The sequence below is a fragment of the Suricata suricatta genome, chromosome X (assembly GCF_006229205.1).
Source record: "Suricata suricatta isolate VVHF042 chromosome X, meerkat_22Aug2017_6uvM2_HiC, whole genome shotgun sequence".
NCBI lineage: Eukaryota > Metazoa > Chordata > Mammalia > Carnivora > Herpestidae > Suricata > Suricata suricatta.
Genome location: NC_043717.1, coordinates 77,501,056 through 77,518,067, shown reverse-complemented (window position 1 = coordinate 77,518,067; position 17,012 = coordinate 77,501,056). Strand labels below are relative to the sequence as shown.

The following is a 17,012-nucleotide window of genomic DNA, read 5'->3' as shown; positions in this document are numbered from 1 at the left end:
CCTCGAATCTTCTTTTTGGAAGTTATTTAACTATTAATTCAAATTCTTTAATAAATATGGAACTATCTAGTTACTTATTTCCTTTTGAGTGAGCTTTAGTAGTTTGTGTCTTTTAAGAACTTATTCAAGTTTTCAGATTTATAGGCATACAATTGTCTTTTGTATTCCCTTAATATCCTTTTATGCCTATAGGTTCTATAGTGATATCCCCTCTTTCATTCCTGATATTGGCAATCTGTGTCTTCATTCTTTTATTTTTGTTAGTGTTGCTACAAATTAATCAATTGTACTGAAAATGTCAAAGATGTAACTTTTAATTTCATTGATTTTTCTCAATTATTTTTGTTTTCACTTTCAGTGATTCTGCTTTATTATCTTTACCATTTCCTCCCTTCTATTTTCTTTGAGTTTAATTTACTCACCTTTACTAGTTTCTTAAGGTAGATGCTTAGATCCTCACTTTGAAACCTTTTTCTGAAAGATGATTTAGAGCTATATACACTTCCCTTGAACAAGTACATTAGATGTATATCACAAATGTCGCAACTTAAATTTAATTTAATTCAAAATATGTTCTAATTTCCCTTGAGTTTTTCCTTTAACTCATTGGTTATTTAGTAATGTTTTTCAAATATTTGTGGTTTTCTAGATATTTTATATCTCTGTTATTTCTATCTAGTTTAACATCATTATGGTCAGCAAACATACTTTGTATGACTTCTATCCTTGTACACTTTTAAGGTATATTTGTAGCCCAGAATATGTTTCATGTGCACTTGATAAGAAGATGCGCTCAAGTTGGTGATAATGTTGTTTAGGTTTTCTATATTCATATTCATCTGGGATACCTGTACTGAAGTTACCATATACGTTTATGGATTTGCCTATTTCCTCTTTCAGTTCTATTACTATCAGCTGTGTTTTGAAGATTTGTTGTTAGATGCATATACATTTACAATTGTTATGTCTTCTTGGTGAACTGATTCTTTCATAATTATCTAATTCCTTTTTTAGTCCTGATAATATTTATTACTCTGAAGTTTACTTTGATATCAATACAGCCACACCACAGCATTCTTTCAATTATTATTGGCATTATATATCTTTTCTATCATTTTACTTTAAGAAAAAAACAGGTTTCATGTTTTAACAAAACCAATTAGTCTGATAGTTCCAAGGTATAAAATTAACCAGTTTTGAAGTGATTCATGATAATAGCACACACAGCGACCTTTCCTCAGGGAAACAGTCTCCTCCCTGATGCCCTCCTTGGTCATGATGCAGATTCTGAGTGTATTCCTAGTGTACATGCCCATCTCCACTGGCTCTGCCCCGAGGACAGTGGGACATGCTCCACATTCAATGTTCTTAAAACCAACCCGGTTGTCAAGCAGGGATTGTAGCATGGCACTTTCTGAGTCTCCAGCCTTCAAGAAATCTCTCTTGTAGCACCCTGTACACAGGTCCTTTCCCTTCTTCATCCAGTCCCCCAGTGATGTTGTAAACTGTGAAAAAAGGCACCTTGAATAGAGGATTGTAGACAGCATTGTAGCAATCGCTCAGGTAGTCATGGTCTTATTATAAGAATGCTTATACATTTTTAGTCTTACTTCAATAATCGTTGTCAGGACAAGATGGTCTCCATGAAAACCGCTGCATCTAATGACTCTTTTGTCTGTTAATTTGTAACACTTAGGGCCCTTTTGGGTGTGAACTGAAAACTCTTCAGTCAAGTATCAGAAGTAACAACTGAAAACTCTTCTCAAGCAATTGTCAGTACAGTGCCTCCATTGGAAGCACAGGGCAAGAAATGCAGCTGCAAAGGGCCCATGCCATTGTGAGATTCCATCACCAGGTCTAGGCCAGGTCCCCAGCATAGCGCTGCCATGGACAATATTGCACAGCTCTGGCTGCTGCTATTCCATGGAGAGAGGGCTTCATCATTTTACTTTCGACCTATATATATCTTTATATTCTATATTGAAAGTGTACTTCTGGGGCAACTGGGCGGATAAGTCAATTAAGCGTCTCACTTCAGCTCAGGTCATGATCTCACAGTTCTTGAGTTCAAGCCCCATGTCGGGCTCTATGCTGACAGCTCAGAGCCTGGAGTCTGTTTCAGATTCTGAGTCTTCCTCTCTCTGACCTTCCCCTGCTCATGCTCTGTCTCTCTCTCTTTCAAAAATAAAATAACATTTAAAAAATACAAAATAAAGTGCATTTCTTACAGACAGCATGTAATTGGGTCTTGTTTTTATTATTTCAATTTCTGCCTTTTAATTTGTGTGTTTAGATTTTTAAGATTCAGTGTATTGGTTGGCATAAAATTTTAAAATATTTTTTAATGTTTTATTTATTTTTGAGAGAGAGAGAGAGAGAGAGAGAGAGAGAGAGAGAGACAGACAACGTGAGCAGTCAAGGTCAGAGAGAGAGGAAGACACAGCATCCAAAGACAGGCTCCAGGCTCTGAGCCAGCTTTCAGCTTTCAGCACGGGGAGATCATGATCTGAGCTAAACCTGGACGCTCAACCGACTAAGCCACCCAGGCGCCCCTGGCATGAGTTTTATTTGTATATGACATTATTTGTTTCTTTTGTCCTCTCTATTTTTGTTCCTTTCTTACCCTTTTCCTGCTTTCTTTTGGATTAGCTGGATAGATTTTACTATTCTATTTCAATGCATAAGTTGGCTTTTTTGCTGTTTTTCTTTGAATTATGTTTTGAATAATTTCAGTAGACATTATAATATATACGCTTAACTTTCATAATCTATTTAGGTAGTATTTTACCACTTTAAACAAAATACAGAAACCATATAACCATATGGGTCTCTTTACTGTTTTATATTTTTCATATGTATATCATCTATTTACATTGGAAACTCTACCAGACACTGTCACACCTTTGATTTCAACAGTAACACACATTTTAAAGAATTTAGGAGAAAGTTTCTTATATTTATCCATAGATTTACCATCTTCAATGCTCTTCTTTCATTCTTGAAAATTCCAGTTTTTCCCTAATATACTTTTCCTTCATCCTAGAGATCTTAATTTAGCATTTCTTGTAGAACATGTCTGCTGTTGACAGAGACTCTTAGTTTTCCTTTTCTTGAGAATGTCTTTATTTCACCTTTACTCATGAAGTATATCCACACTAGATGGAGAATATTCTGGGTTAATAGTTCTTTGTCTTCAGCACCTTAAAGATATCCCAATGTCTTCTGGTCTCCATGGTTCTGATGATAAATCCACAGATGTTTGAATCATTGTTCCCATATATACAAACTTACGGTATTTTCCCTGGCTGCTTTAAAGATTTTTTATTTTTTAATATAATTTATTGTCAAATTGGTTTTCATACAACACCCAGTGCTCATCCCAACAAGTGCCCTCCTCAGTGCCCATCACCCACTTTCCTTTCTTCCCCACCCCCATCAACCTGCGGTTTGTTCTCAGTATTCAAGAATCTCCTATAGTTTGCCTCCCTTCTTCTCTGTAACTTTTTATTTATTTATTTATTTTATATAGTTTATTTTTGAGACAGAGACAGAGCACAAATGGGGGAGGGGCAGAGAAAGAGAAAGACACAGAATCTGAAACAGGCTCCAGGCTCTGAGCTGTCAGGACAAGACCTGATGCGGGGCTCGAAACAACGAACTGCAAGATCATGACCTGAGCCGAGTTGGGTGCTTAACCAACAGAGTCACCCAGGCATCCCTGTAACTTTTTAAATCTCTTCCCCTTCACCATGTTCTTCTGTTAAGTTCTTCAAGATCCACATATGAGTGAAAACATATGGTATCTTTCTCTGTCTGACTTATTTCACTTAGCATAATACCCTCCAGTTCCATTCATGTTGCTGCAAATGGCCAGATTTCATTCTTTCTCATTGCCAGGTAGTATTCCATTGTATATATAAACCACATCTTCTTTATCTATTCAGCAGTTGATGGGCATTTAGGCTTTTTCCATAATTTGGCTATTGTTGAAAGTCTTGCTATAAACATTGGGGTACATGTGTCTCTATGTATCAGCACTTCTGTATCCCTTAGGCAATTCCTAGCAGTGCTATTGCTGGGTTATAGGGTATCTGTTTTCAATTTTTTGAGGAACCTCCACACTGTTTTCCAGAGCAGCTGTACCAGTTTACATTCCCACCTACAGTGCATGAGGGTCCCCATTACTCCACATCCTCACCAGCATCTCCTGATTTGTTCATTTTAGCCACCCTGACTGGCATGAGGTGGTATCTCAGTGTGGTTTTGATTTGTACTTCCCTGTTGATGAATGATGTTGAGCATCATTTCATGTGTCTGTTGGCCATCTGGATATCTTCTTTGGAGAAGTGTTTATTCATTTCTTCTGTCCATTTCTTCACTGGGTTATTTGTTTTTCAGGTGTGGAGTTTGGTGAGTTATAGATTTTGGATACTAGCCCTTTATCCAATATGGCATTTGCAACTATCTTTTCCCGTTCCATCAGTTGTCTTTTAGTTTTATTGATGGTTTCCTTTGCAGTGCAGAAGCTTTTTATCTTGATGAGGTCCCAGTAGTTCATTTTTGCTTTTAATTTCCTTGCCTTTGAAGAAGTGTTGAGTAAAAAATTGCTGCAGCTGAGGTCAAAGAGGTTGTTTCCTCCTTTCTCCTTTAGGGTTTTGATTGTTTCTTGTCTCACATTCAGATCCTTCATCCACTTTGAGTTTCTTTTTGTGTATGGTATAAGAAAGTGGTCTAGTTTCATTCTTCTGCATGTTGCTGTCAAGTTCTTCCAGCACCACCTGCTAAAGAGGCAGTCTTTTTTCCATTGGATACTCTTTCCTGCTTTGTCAAAAATTAATTGACCGTACATTTGTGGGCCCAGCTCTGGGTTCTCTATTCTATTCCATTGGTCTATGTGTCTGTTTTTGTGCCAATACCATACTGTCTTGATGATGACAGCTTTGTATTGTAGTAGAGGCTAAAGTCTGGGATTGCTTTAAAGATTTTTAAAAAATTATCTTTGACTTTCATTACTTTGATTATGATATGGCCAGACATGGTTTTCTCTGAGCTGTTCTGTCTGGGTTCAGTAAACTTCTTGAATTTGTTGATTTATATTTCAGAAAATGTGAGAAGTTTTTAGCTAATATTCTTTAAAATACCTTTTTCTGCACCAATATCTTCTCTTTTTTTTCCTGAACTCCAATGATATGAATGTTAGACTTTCTGATATTGTCTCACAAGCCCCTGAAGCTCTGTTCATTTTGTTCAACCCTTAAATCTTCTTTGTTTTGGTGTTGCTCAGGATTGGATAATATTTGTTGACCTGTTTTCTTTTTTTCCTGCTTTATTGGCAGGAGTAAAACATGTATATATTTAAGGTGTATAATATGATGGTTTGATATACATACACATTGATTACTACATGGATTAACACATCTACCACTTTACATAGTTACCTTTTTTTAGTGTGGTGAGAACACTTAAGATCTACTTGGTTAGCAAATTTCAAGTATACAATATAATATTACTAACTATAGCCACCATGATGTAGAATAGATGATCCCTAGAATTTATTCATCTTATGACTGAAAGTTTGTACCCTCTAATCAAAGTCTCCTCATTTTCTTAACCCTTCAGTGCCTGGTAACCACTCTTCCACTCTCTGGTTCTGAAGTCAACTGTTTTTAGATTCCACATATAAATGAAATCATACAGTTTATTTCTTTTATTGACCTATTTTCTAGTTACTGGTTCTACCATCTATCTTCTCTAGTCTACTACTGAGTCCATGCAGGAAGGTTTTCACCTCAAATGTTTTTTCATTTGGTTCTTTTTTTATATACTTTTCTAAAAGTTTATTTATTTATTTTGGGAGAGAGAGCATGCAAGAGTGTAAGTGGGGGCAGGGCAGAGAGGGAGACAATCCCAAGCAGGCTTCACACTGTCAGCACAGAGCTGGATGCCGGGCTTGAACCACAAACCTTGAGATCATGACCTGAGCCCAAATCAAGAGTCGCATGCTTAACCAACTGAGCCACCCAGGCACCCCTATATACTTTTTATTTCTCTATTGCAATATCTATCTATCCATGCACTTCAAGTGTTTTTTACTCAACTTCATGGATCATAGGTATAATTGATATTTTAAATACTTTGATAATTCCAACATCTGAGTTTTCTCAAGGTTTGCATCTGCTGATTGCCTTTTCCCTTGAATATTGGTCATATTTCCCAGGCTCTTAATATATCCAGTATACATAGTCTCTCAGATATTTTGACAATTGGTTGTTTGGACATGTTCTTGAATCTTTTGGGATTTTTTTTGAAAATGATGACTCTTTTGTGTTAGCAGGAGATTATCCTGTTATGTTTGGACCATAAATTCTGTCTTGCCTTACATGGGTGGCAGTTTAAATCTTACTTTAGAATGTGGAATAAGCATACAATGAATATTTTCATCCTTAAAGAAGAACAAAATACTTGTATATGCTTATAATATGGATGGACATCAAAAACATTTTGTTAAGTATAAAAACCCAGACGCAAAAGACCACATATTGTATAATTCCATTTATATGAAGTGTCCAGAAAATGCAAATCTACTGAGACAAAAAGTAGATTAGTGGTTTCCAGGGGCTGGAGCTGAGAACAGAGATTAACTATAAACAGAAAGAAGAGATCTCACTGGGGTGATAGAAATGGTCCTTAATTTCCTTGAAAAAAAATCGCCGAGTTATAAACATAAAACAGATGAATTGTATATGTAAAGTATACCTCAGTGAAGTTGCTACAATATTAAATCTTATTTTATTTCCCTAGGAATTTGCTCTGCTTATTTGGATCTGTCTCATATAGCTATTGTTCAGGGTGAATCTGAGACTTGTATGGATTACGTAAATCTCAGCTCCAATTCTCCAAGCCTTAGCTGTATTCACTAAGATCCATCTTATGCATACATGGCTCAGGAGCCCAGCAGAGACTTCTACAGAATTAGGGGCCCCTTCTCCAGATTTCTACCTACTGTGATTCCTCCCACACTATCCAGCCTTGTGGTGTTCCTATCCTTTGTTCTTCAAGCTAGAAAGTTCATGAGCTTTCTATCAGAGTTTTAGTTTTGAACACCACCACATCACAGTGTGACTGGGACCCACCCACACTAGACACAAAGCAGCACGGATGGGGTGTAGAATAGAAACTAGCCCCCATGCAGGTCACTTCTCCACGTTTTAATTCCTCTCCAAAATATTATTGCTTCTGCTAACTTCTTTGAGTTCTCAAATAGTGGTTTTTATATTTTTCCATATTTTTCTGTTGTAATCAGCCAGAAGGAAGGGCTGCAGTCCCTTCACATAAGCCACAGCAGAACTACAGCTATGACAGATCTGGTTTTGAATTCTACCTCTACCACATCTAATAAGTATAACATTGGATAAATCACCTAATTGCTCTGAGTCTATTTTACTTTCATCTAAAAACTGAAAGCCTTTCTTACTCATAACATGATAGAAAAAATGAGCAAGGGAAAGCTTGCTAAAGACAATTCCATTATCATTAGCTACTAGAGAATATAGACTCCCCTTGCCTAAATGTATTTCATTGGTTTCTGAAAAGTAACGCTCCTTATACTTTATTGTAATGATTCATCTAAACTGTGTATCTTCTCTACTAGAATAGAAGTTCTATGAGGTCAGCAATGGTGTTTTCCGCATTTATGGCCATATCTCCACAACACATTCCACAGAATAAGTATTCATTATTCATCCAGGCAGTAAAGATCCTTATAGACAGTCAGGCCACTCAGCACCCTACATCTATAGATCTTAACCTCTACACTTGTGGCATTTACCTCCACTTTACTTTACTCAGTCACAGCCATGGAAGCCTCTCTAGACCTCTAGACCAGAATGTCAGAAATCCTTAACTCCAGTATCCTACTTTCTGACTTCTATCCCTTAGGTTTCAGCAATCTTTACCCTTCCAGCTTCACTCCCACTATACATACTCTTGACCTCATAGTGACTCATTCTTTTTTCCCCAGTCTTTTTGGTCGAAGGCTTATAGCCTCTTTGACACTATAAAACACCCTTGGAGAAATGTCTCAGGTTGCTTCTGTTTCCTTTGGGTTCCATGCATCATCTCATGTGGGTACAACAACATGTCTCTGTAGCTATTTTATGCATTATGGATACAATAATCTATTTTAGATAAGTCATATCTTAGCTTGAAGAACTGTATGTTTAGTAGGCTACACAAAGTGCCAAGCTCTAAAAGCCATGTTAGGTTATTGGTACCTGACAAAACTTCATTTTCTCAGAAACTGGTTCTAAGATTTTCTATTGTCCCACATATATTCTCCATATACTCATTTATTCATTGAAATGATATTCATTTTTATGAAAAGCATTATCTTGTAATTACATAGACTTCTTGCTTTAAAAAAAGAGATGGTTGAAAAAAAAGAGATGGTGGGAAGACAATGTTTTTGAAGAAGTAATTTTCATTCAGTCATTAGAAACAAATGTTTTTATGAAACCAGACAAATCAATATAGTCTGCCTTTTGATGCTGGGTTGGTGTTTGGGAATAAATTCCTCATAAGTGTCTTTTGGTTCTTTAATCTCATTAACCTAGGACACTGGCAGGGTTGCAAGTGATTTATATTAGCTGGGATAAATGTACATGTCTTTCTACTTTCATTGTGTTAATGAAATTTTTACATGCTTTTTCTTTTTTATGTTTCTTTATTTATTTTGAGGGCAGGGAGGGACAGAGAGAGAGGGAGAGAATCCCAAGCAAGCCCTGCACTGTCACACCAGCGCCCGATGTGGGGCTGGATCTCACAAACTGTGAGATTATGACTTGAGCCGAAATCAAGATTCAGATATTTAACTGACTGAGCCTCCCACATGTCCCTACATGTTACTTAAAAAAACTGCCTGAAAATACCAACTTTTATGATGACTTTGAATCATGAATTATAGTTAATGATAAATTCTTCTTTGGGACAGGGGGATCTCTGGGGTGTAGTGAATGAAGGGGACAGAGAGAATGGGGAAAGATACTTCTGCTTTTTGGTAAAGCAAATGCTGACCCTATTTTACCCAAGCCTCAATTTATTCTTGAACTAAAACCTCTTCTGGTTCTCTTTCCCTCAATAGTTATCCTGCTAGAAAATACTGAGTCTTGTTTATACTACCTCTAGAACCATTTAGTTTCTCCACAAATAGATCACAAACGTCATCAACCCAAGACAAAATCTGTATGTCTTTAATATATACTTGGGGACCCTCAAAGGGCACCAGTTGATGACTACTAAGATATCATATATTCAGCATTCACATCATATATGCATTGTCACACTACCAACTTGGGCTGAAGTATGTGATCTAAAAACCATAAAATGAGGGGCTCTTGGATGGGTCAGTTGGTTGGGCATCTGACTCTTGATTTCAGCTAAGGTCATATTCTTCATGTTCATGGGATTGAGCCCAATAATGGGCTCTGTGCTCACAGCATGGAACCTGCTTGGAATTCCTCTCTCTCTCTCTCTCTCTCTCTCTCTCTTTCTCTCTCTCTCTCTCAAAATAAAATAAAAAATATATAAAATAAAATAAGAACCATAAAATGATAGAACTGAAAGCAAATAATATAATCCAACCCCTTATATATTTTACAAATGATGAAACTGAACACCTGAGAGGTTAACTGATATGCCCAAGGTCACACAGCTATATCATCATTTTAAATTGTACACTGAGTCTGTGACAGTAGAACAGTTTGTAATGTAATATGCTATGCTAACCATTGACATTGCAGTCACATAATGATGCATCCTCTTTTATCCTCATTTTATAAAATCTAACAATAATCATAAATATCTGTTGCTTGTCAGCACAGCCAGTTGGCTGCTTTAGATCATAAGCATGAAATTGCATTCACTTGATGTTTTGTGTTTCATAGCTGCAAAGTGCAGTTTCATTAAATGCTATTGATTCATTTATTCAGCAAAATTTGCAACTCTGTTCTTGAGACTAAAGACCAAGGGTAATATGGGAAAGGGTGTGACAAACAAACTAGGAGATGCATTCCTCAACACTTCTGAAGAGCTTGGCAATTAGATGGATGGCAGGGGTCTAAATATACAGAAAATGACTTAAGAACAAGGCAAAACTATGCCTGCAGGTGCAGAGGATTATGTAAACAGATTACATGAGTGCTGAAAAGGTGAATCAGAATAATGGTGAGACCTAAGTCATAATGGGGTTAATTAGGCAGTTTCCTATAAAAAGGTGAGTTTCGTGCAAGATTAGCAAAGTAATTGAAATATTGTGGCATATGAGAGTGAAAAGCGTTCTCTGTAGGATAATAGAAGTAGTATAAGCATGGGACTGAGTGGTTGAGTAGTGGATAAGGACAGAAAGGAAATCAATGTGGCCAAAACAAAGGGACCTATCCTAACTAGGCCTTGACAAACTAAGAGTGCTGCTGTTGGGATAAATACAGGAGGTCAGGTCTTGAATGGTAGGTTGAAGAATTTGCATGTTACCTTCTAAGCATTAGGTATCTATCCATTAATTACATCAGTAGTTATTGAATACCAGGGCTTAACTCAGGCTGGCTGCAAGGGGAAGAACTTTAAAAATTGTCTCACTTAGGGGTGCTTGGGTGCCTCAGTCAGCTAAACATCTGACTTCAACACAGGTCATGATCTCACAGTCCATGGGATCAAGACCCACATCAGGCTCCCACAGTGTGGAGTCCAGAGCCTCCTTCTGATTCCATGTCTCCCTCTTTTTGCCTCCCCCCACCACTCTCTCTCTCTCTCTCTTTCTCTCTCTCTTTCTCTCTCTCTCTCTCTTTTAAAAATAAACAAACATTTAAAAAATTGTAATTGTCTCATTTATCCCTCAGAACAGGATTGTCACTTTTTATAAAATTCATTTATTTATTTCGAGACAGCGATAGAGAGTACAAGCAGGGGAGGGGCAGAGAGAGAGAGGAAGAGAGAGAATCGTGACCGGGCTCTACGAGAGGCAGAGCTCAGTCTCACATAACCTGAGCTGACATCAAGAGTCAGATGGTAATCGCCTGAGCCATCCTCATGCCCCAACAATATTGTCAGGTTTAATATATTTCCCTACTTTGTTTATTAAGAAACTGAGCCTCAGAGGAAATAAAAGACATTCCCAAGGACACACAGCTAGCAAAAAGTAGAGACTCAGACCCAGAACTTCTGTCTCTACAGCTCCCACTTAACACCACTAAAGCTATAGGCGTTCTCAGCAGGATTTTGAGCAAGAGAAGAATATAATGAAAATACAATTATTGGTAAGAGATTATCCCAACAGTTATGTGAAGGATGAACACAAAAGGAAAGTTCGTAACTTTTAAATGGCTCATATGGAATATTATTAAATTAGTCACAATTAATATTCACTTACATACAATTTCCCCATTGATTTTTTAAATTGTATATATGAGTGTTCTGATGTGAAAAGGGAAAGATTAAACTTAATAGCACCAGTTTCCTATTTTCAGCTGTGCTAAACAATGAGAATAATACACACAAATTTCATTCTCTTTCCTGACATTCCAACATTCAATGAGGCTTTATTTATGTATTTTAGGCATTTATTTAATTTAAATAAGACATAAAATCTGAGGCAAATAATTACTTTTTCTTTATATATATCTAGAAAAATTATATAGCAGTCAAATGTCCCTTTGCAGCAATTTCAGGATTTAAAAAAAAAAAAACATAAAAATGAATGCTTCAATTAGTTTCTGCCTCAAAGAAGATTTATAGGCTCAGGTCAAAGAAAATTTACTCTTAACTTCATAAAGTTACTTCCAGTGCCAATAGTGAAGCATCTAGATGAGAAACATAAAAACTAAATAGAAATCTATGGTGAATATCACTGCCTATAGCCACAGAGCACATATATGTTGAATGCTTGCAATGAACCAAGCACACAGCAAAGTGCATTTGGTTAATTGGTTCACTTCTTTTTACAAAGGTACCCAAGACATGCTAGAATTTGTTTAAAATTAAAGAAAGACATATGCTTAAAATTTTCATTTCCAGGACCTCAAGTACTAGACCAATTCTGCTCCATTTATTTGAAATGCCATATAAACTGTTGCAAATTTTTCATGAATTCAGATAAACGTGCTTTGGTATTTTAATAGTCGACTCCCTTTTCCCCCGGGAAGATTGATTCACAGTAAATATAAACTTTGACCCTGGGCTTCAGCTGCTCCATTTGACTAATGAGCTATGAAGGGTCTTGGAGATAACGAGTCTAACTCCATAAGATGGTTAGGACAACTGCTAAGGAACGGCTAAAGTCTGTTCCAGCTCCAACATTCTCGAATCTACAGAATGGCAGTGGGATTGTATTATGTTCTCCCTGTAGTCATTCTTCTGGCTAATATATAACTGTTTCTATTTACTTTTGTGCTAAAAATGCAACCTGCAAACGAGAAGAAACTCCAAAAGAAGGAAGTTCGAAGTTATTTGCTTTTAAGACAATACTCCTGCTCCCCCCGCCCCAAATTGTAACATAAAGCACCAACAAGTTAGAAAGAAAATGAGCATCTCTTAGATTAATGTCTAGCCTATTGGTAAAGCCAATCCAGGAAGGAAATTCCTACAATCTTCTTGAGAAGCTGACAGAATCGTGCCAAATATTTACATTCTTGCTCAAGACTAACTAAACTTTGGTTCCTTGAAAATGTTACCTGTCTTCAATATCGTACAGTACTTCATTCTGTGCCACGTTCTTGATGGGCTCTTTATATCTATTTTTAGATGTTGATGAAGACTGTTTTTCAGCTTAAGGCTCTGGTGACCTGAGAAACTCAGCTCTTTGCAATTGAATTTAACTTGAAGAGAGTTTATACTTCTGCATGTACTGGAGGTGATAGACCTAGTGCATTTCATTCAAGTCCTTGTGTGACTTTTCGGAAATATACTTAGCACACAAGATAGGACCAAAACAGATTAAACAGTCATTTCAAATGCTACTACAGGCCAAAACATGTTGAAGCTGCTCATTTTCCAAGGTCTGGCTGATTTAGGGAATTGGATTCTCAAAGCAATAAAGTCATTGTCCAGTTTTCAACACTTTTCAGCTAAAATTGAATCTGATCCTTTGTTATTTTTTCAAAAATCTTTGACTACATATTTGGTAAATTCAAATATGTTTGCATAAATGTAAAACGTAAAGTAAATCTGTACATTCTGTATATAAAAATAAATATATGCATATTTGATTATCTGTGTGCAAATTACATATACATCTATGCTTATAAATATACACACAGACAGTTATATCACAGGGCTCTCAGATCACTGTTATTTTTTAAATATATGTTGGTTTTTCCAAAATATCAGTAACACCTTGGGGGTTGATACTTCTTCTCCCTCTTTTTTCTTACCCTCAAACATTATAAAAGATACTACTCATAATAGCAGTGATTTCTTGAACAAATCTGATAGTACTAGAATATTCATTTACATAGAATCATTATTCTATAAAATAAGAGCTCAAAGGAAGAACAGAAACAGTATCTACCAGTCATTGGCCCATATCTAGCCCATATAGGTCTAGTCTATGTTTTAATTTTTGCAACATTTAAAAAACAAGAGATACCACTTTTTCTAAAAATCCAGATTTCGGGGGTGCTTTGCTGGCTCAGTCAGTAGAGCATGCATGATCTTGCAGCTGTGAACTCAAGCTCACATTGGGTATGGAAATTACTTAAAAGTAAAATCTTGGGGCCCTGGGATGGCTCAGTTGGTCAAGCATCCAACTCTTCATTTTGGCTCAGGTCATGTTCTTGCGGTTCATGAGTTCAAGCCCTGCATTGGGCTCTGGGCTGACAGCACGAACCCTGCTTATAATTCTCTCTCTCTCTCTCTCTCTCTCTGCCCTTGTCCTGTTCTCTCTTCCTCAAAATAAATAAATAACCATTTAAAAATATATAAATAAAATGTGTAAAAGAATAAAAGATAAAGAAATAAAAATCCAGATTCTTGACTTCTCTTGAAAAATCAAAAGAACTGGCAATACAAGGCATACATGCTGATGTGATCACAATCAACAGGAACCAAAGAGCTATTGCTCCCTGCAGATAAGGCCATGCTCTTCAGTATATTACAGCCAAATGGGCCACCTCAATCATCTGTTACATGCTCAAACCTATACTAATTTGGATTTGCAACTACTAGTTGGTCCCAACTTCTTACATCATAGAAGTTGACCAACTGTCTATCATAAAGTCATCCAAGAGAAAAACACTGTGAGTAGATACAGTCTTTGCCTTCAATGACTTTATAATCTGCTTCAAGAATATACTTGAATTCATTATAAAGCATAGAATATTATAATCACCATAAAGAAGCCCACACAAAATGCAGAGAAATGTGCAAGAGTTCACATCTTGTTGAGCATATCATAAAAGGATTCATGAAGGAAGTATCTTTTCACAAAGTAGAATATATATCATCAGAAGCCAGATTTATCAGTTTTCTCAGCACAAACTCCAGCCCTAACAGGTACAAGCTTTGTGACTGATGCTGTTATTTAACTTCTCAGAACCTCACTTTCGGCATCTGTAAAATGAATGTCATGATAGAATGTACTGAATAGGATTATTGTGAGAATTAAATGGCAAAATAGACGTAATCGTGCATGTAGTAAACACTAACAAAACATTCTGCTAATTATTGTTTGTATGGAGAAAGTAGAGTATTTACAGATGGAAAAGGAAGGGTGGCTTTCCATTGCAGAGTGAACATCTGTTTGGAAAAGTATAGAATATGGTCAAAGAACAGCAAGTACAAAATAAGGTTGAATTATAAGTAAAGATCACAGCCAGGTGCTTCCCCAAAGTTGGGGGGACTCACTCCCAGAGACAATTTGTGAGGACACAAAGGAAAAGCAAAAGCCTGTCAGCACATCTGGAGAGCAACACCTTCCACCTTGCCACCTCTCTGGCTGAGTGGGAGCTCCCACCCTCCCTATAAGATGAACCTGTATGCAAGAGAGAAAAAGAAGCCGAAGGTGTAGTTGGAAAACCACGAGAGTCTTGCATCAAGAAAATTAAAACAATCAATCCTTTCACGGAGTCAACAGTTTCAACTATAGAATGCTGGCTATCAGGGTCAAAAAATCTAGCATAGCTTTTTTTTTTCTTTTTGCTGTTAATCATACAAGCTCATTTCCACAATTTGCATCAAGTCCCCATCTTTTTGGCCTTACAACAGTGATAGCTTTTGTACAGAAACTCCTCCATTGCTCTCTTGGTATTTAAAGAGAATTCAGAGGTATTGGAGAAGACAATGAGAACCAAGAGATAACCAAAAATTACTGCAACTTCCTCCAGGTACACTTGAATGGTTTCTATATCCAATTTTGCTATGGAAAAAAAAAAACCCTTAAGAAGCTGTATTCTTCTGCAACTTGTTGAACACTTTTTCACTTCTCCTATCTCTGTAATTGTGATTGCCTCTCCTCAAAGTGGAGCTAACTAATCAGATGGCTTTGTGACCGGATAGTGTTCCCCCCTTCTCCCCTCTCCACACAACAGATGCCGACATTAGTTGAAAATCACCATCTGTTTGCACAGCCATTTTATTTCTAGTTATGCTATCCCATCCCAAAAGAAGAAAATGAAGAAACAACTGCTATCAGGTGTCTCCAGATTGTGCACTTGTTCAATAAAAGTAGCAATGAAAAAACAAACATCAGCAAACTGTCCACAATCCACACTTCGCTCCTCTTGTTTTGTAGGCTGTAAAGTTTCCCCTTCAATTCTCATTCCGCTTTCAGCCATTGTTAACTGAGCACCTACTGTTTTCCAGGCTTTCTTCTGGGGGTAACAATGAAGTAGTGAAACAGACATAAATCTTGCCCTAATGGTACTTATCATTTGCTTTTGTTTTGATTTTGTGAGGCTAACTTTAACAAACACTTCTTGCTAACTAGTTTAACTCCTTGCTTATGGGACATTTGGGTAACTTGGGAGAAAAAGTCCCTCAAGGACCTTTCCCTCTCCTTTCTCTCTCTCTTTTTTTTTTTTTTTTTTTTTTTTTTTTTGTCCCCACTGCCAGGAAATACATCCCGAGTCCCTTAGAAATTGTGGCAGAAAAGTACTTGTGCAGCCTGGCTATCTGCATCACTTTTATCCCTCTTCCTCTATTCTCATTTTTGTTTTGTTTTGCTTTTTTTATTTTTTAATTAAGCAGGCTCCACATCCAAAGTGGGGCTTGAACTCATGACCCTGAGATCAAGAGTCACATGCTCTTCTGAGCCAGCCAGGTGCCCCTCTTATTCTGTATTTTTAAAAGCCTGTGGTAGCATGTCCCTCCAGCAGATAAGACTCCTGGTAATCTGAACTTCCCAAATAAACCATTTACTCCACTATGAAAAAAAAACAAAATAACAGCATTAACAACAGAAATGCAGAACAAGAAAAATTTTTCCCCTTCTAAACTCTTGCTATTCTCAACTCCAAACAGCTATTGCTTGCTGGCAGTAGAGAATTTAAGAATAAAAAGGTATGATAAGGAGTATGTTTTCCTCCCTCTGCCAAGGAGGAAACAGGATTGTGACCTGAAAGAGTATTCACATTTTAAAAACTTTTGATATAGCCAAATCAACTTTGAAAATTGTATCAAGTGACATGCCCAACAACTGGTGAATGTCAGTACACTAATTTCCTATCTTCACCAACTTGACTGGCTAAAAATAGGTATATCATTTTATTTTATATTTTTTATTACTAATGAGATAGAACTTCTTTATGTGTCCTGACCTTTTGTATTTCTTGTTTTGTGGATGATGTGTTAATGTTGTTTTGTCTGATTCTTGTTACTTTACTTCCCACTCCCAGGCAGACACCTTAGATGCCTCCAACAATGCCCCACTGAAACTGTTCTCCACAAGATTATGGTCAACCTCCTTGTGACAAAATCTAATGGATGCTCTTCAATGCTATCTTATACAACCTTTCAGCAACATTTGG

General features: G+C 36.8%; 1 pseudogene; it reads right to left on the bottom strand.

The window, feature by feature from the left end:
• Nucleotides 1-1,139: 1,139 nt before the first annotated feature.
• LOC115283461 lies at nt 1,140-15,821 on the bottom strand (annotated as a pseudogene).
• Nucleotides 15,822-17,012: the final 1,191 nt, after the last annotated feature.